General features: G+C 42.3%; 1 pseudogene; it reads right to left on the reverse strand.

Moving 5' to 3' along the window:
- Nucleotides 1–2,914: 2,914 nt before the first annotated feature.
- On the reverse strand, nt 2,915–3,020 carry LOC133388150 (5S ribosomal RNA; annotated as a pseudogene).
- Between the last annotated feature and the right edge of the window lie 827 nt (nt 3,021–3,847).

Consider the following 3,847-nt stretch of genomic DNA (forward strand, 5'->3'; position numbering starts at 1 on the left):
GCTACAGAATCATGCTCAAAGAGTACTTATCAATAGTTCCTTCTCAAACTGGGGGGAAGTAACGAGTGGGGTACCGCAGGGCTCGGTCCTGGGCCCAATGCTCTTCAACATTTTTATTAGTGACTTGAATGAGGTGTAGGGAATACTTATCAGATTTGCAGATGATACAAAATTGGGAGGGATAGCTAATACACTGGAAGACAGAAAAAATTCAAAAGGGACCTTGATAGGGTGGAACGTTGGGGGAAAATAACAGAATGAAATTTAACAGGGATAAGCACAAACTTGTACACCTAGGAAAAAGAAACCAAATGCAGAGTTGTAAGATGGGCATACTTGGCTCAGCAGTACTACATGCAAGAAGGATCTTGGGATTGTTGTTGATCACAAGCTAAAAATGAGCGAACAGCGTGATGTGGCTGCAAAAAAAGGCAAATACTATTTTAGGTTGCATTAACAGAAGTATAGTTTCTAAATTGCGTGAAGCATTAGTTCCCCTCTATTTGGCACCAATTAGGCCTCATTTTGAGTACTGCATCCAGTTCCAGACACTGCACTTTAAGGATGCAGACAAACTGGAACAGGTTCAGAGGAGGGCAACAAGGATGATCAGGGGACTAGAAACAAAGCCCTATGAGGAGAGACTGAAAGAACTGAGCATGTTTAGCCTGGAGAAAAGAAGACTGGGGAGATAGGATAGCACTCTTCACGTACTCGAAAGGTTGCCACACAGAGGAGGACCAGGATCTCTTCTCGATCGTCCCAAAGTGCAGGACACAGAATGATGGGCTCAAGTTGCATGAAGCCAGATTTTGACTGAACATTAGGAAAAACCTCAACTGTTAGGGTGATATGACAATGGAACCAATTACCTAGGGAGGTGGTGGGCTCTCCAACACTGGAGGCATTCAAGGGGAGACTGGACAGGCACCTGTTGGGTATGCTTTGATTTGGATTTCTGCATTGAGCAGAGGTTGGACTCCATGGCCTTATAGGCCCTTTCCAACTTTATAATTCTATGGTATTTGGAAGCATACTGCCTCACCTATGGGGGCAGAGCATAGCCATCATGACTAGCAGCCACTGAAAGCTTTTTCCTCCACAAATTTGTTAATCCTGTCTTAAATCGATCTACGTTGGTTCCCCTCATTCTTGTGGGAGCAAATCCCATAGTTTAACTATGCACTGTGTGAAGTACTTTGTCCTAAATCTTCCAACATTCAGCTTCACTGGATGGCAACGAGGTCTAAAGTTATGAGGGAAAAAGCTTTTCTCTATCCACTTCATGCAGTGCACAATTTTATACACTTCTATCATGTCACCTTACTTGCCTTTTCACTAAACTAAAAGCCACAATTGCTGCAACGTTTCCTCGTAGGCAGTCGCTCCATCCCCTCCATAATTTTGGTTGCCTTTTTCTGAACCTTTTCCAGCTCTACACTTTTCTTTTCGAGGTGAGGTGAGGGTACCAGAACTGTACACAGTATTCCAAATGCGGCTGCACCATGGCTTTATATAACAGCATTATAATAATGGCAGTTTTATTTTCAGTACCTTTCCTAATGATCCCTAGCATGGAATTTGCCTTTCTTCACAGCTGCTGCATACTTGGTCGACATCTTCATCAAGCTATCTATTATGTTCTTGGTCAGACACTGCCAGTTCAGACGTCATGAACTCCATGTGAAATTAAGGTTTTTTGTTCCAATATGCATAACTGTACACTTATTTACATTGAATTGCATTAGCCACTTTACTGCCCATTCCCTGTTTTGAGACGCCCTTTTGGAGCTCTTCGCAATCGCTTTTTGTTTTAACAACCTTGAACAATTTAGTATAATCAGCAAATGTGGCCACCACACTGCTCACCCCTAACTCTAGATCATTTATGAACAAGTTAAAAAGCACAGGTCCCAATACCGATTCTTAGGGTACTCCACTTTCTACAGCCCTCCACTGGGAGAACTGTTGATTTATTCCCACTCTTTTCTTCCTGCTGTTTAACCACAGGAACCTGAGACCCTCCACCTGTTGCTGGATTACATCCCTCATAAGTATGATTGGCCATGCTGACTAGGGATGATGGGATTTGTAGTCCAGAAACATCTGGGATAATAGTCGTGGTTATAAATAAGTTTCAGCTAATTTAAATACTTCCTGTATAATAACATTTGTGTTATTATAAGTAAAAAGGCAAATTCTGTTTACACACCATTGCACTGACCTTGGCCTCAACAGGAGGAATCACGCTATCTGTGGATAAATCAGGTTCAGAATACACACATGTACACACACACAAAGTGGCTTCATGTAGCTGGCATGCCCATAAAAGGTATGCACCCCCATCTCACTGATGATCAAGGTGTGTCTATTACACGATTCTACCAATACAAAACAAAAAATTCAGACCTTGGCATTCTGAGAATTTCAGGTTTTTGGTGATGGTGGGCTGCAGAAGATTCATATAGTAAAAAAATATAGGGATGTATTCAACTAAGTCCTACTCAGAGTAGACCCATTGAAATTAATGAACTTAAGCTAGTAATGCCTTAGTTAGTAGACCTTCAGTAGGTCTACTCTGAGTTGGATTATAGTTGAATACTGGCCATAGGTTTGATAGTCTTCAGTCAATGCCTTGTGAAATCTTACAAGCAGGGGAGTACAGCAGAATTTCCAGGCAGCTACCAGGGCCTTCCATGCCTTGTATAGTTCTTTGTCCCTTTCCTGTGCCTAATAGGAGCAGAATAAATTATACAAAACAGGTTTCAGATACACACGTATTTTGCGCAATACCTTGTTATATGCCTTCAAGTCGATTACTACTTATGGCAACCCTATGAATCTTTTTTGGACATATTCATAGGGTTTTCATGGTAAGAGGTATTCAGAGGTGGTTTACCATTGCCTTTCTCTAAGCCTACAGCACCCGGTCTCCCATCCAAGTACTAACCAGGCCTGACCCTGCTTAGCTTCTGAGATCAGACGAGATCAGGAATGTTCAGGGTAGTATGGCCATAGTGCACAATACCTACTGGTGACAAATTCAAATTTTGATGCCTAAGTTGACCTTAGTGCAAAATTTTGGTACATTTTAAAAGCAAGCACACCATACAGTCAGTGGGAGAAGAGATTTCAAATGCTGGGCCTGAGAGAAGCTATAACTCTATGTATAGGTATTCATCAACTGCCTTTCTCCCTGTCACTGAGCTGAATTAGCAACACTTAGTGTGCATACGCTTTATTTTTCCACAGCTAAAGAAATGAAAATACACATTTAAGCAACATGGAACGGACAGAATGACACTATCCTCTGTGTATGTAAAAACCAACCAACCAACAAAAAACTTTGGAGTAAGTTGTGGGAGCTTAAGCTACAGAGCCAGAAACATGGAAGCAAAGCAAGAATACCAGCTTACCTGGGACATGCATTGTCCCAAAATAAAATTGCATGGAATTTTGCTCAAATTATGCCATGAGCACTTATCCACCGAACTCTGGCCAACCATATGTAGTGTGGACCAGCCCATGATCACTGTTGTCAGATGGACAGCAGCTGCTGGATATGACACCAATACAGAGGACTTGTCAAGGACCTTCTCTTCATGAAACCAATAGCAAAGACTACTGCTTTTAACATTATTCATCTTCTTCGTGATGCTTCTCCACATCACAAAGAAGCTCCTGGGAATTGCCTTGGGAGCACCCCATTAGAGGTGGATCTACCCCTGAGTAGCAGCCTTGAGAGGATGTCATCATCCTGCAGTAGAGGAATAAGGAACCCCAAGCTTGGGGGCCAAATGTAGTCTTCCAGACTTCTCTATCTGGCTCTTGGGACTCTTTCCAGGCC

The sequence above is a fragment of the Rhineura floridana genome, chromosome 6 (assembly GCF_030035675.1).
Source record: "Rhineura floridana isolate rRhiFlo1 chromosome 6, rRhiFlo1.hap2, whole genome shotgun sequence".
Taxonomy (NCBI): Eukaryota; Metazoa; Chordata; class Lepidosauria; order Squamata; family Rhineuridae; genus Rhineura; species Rhineura floridana.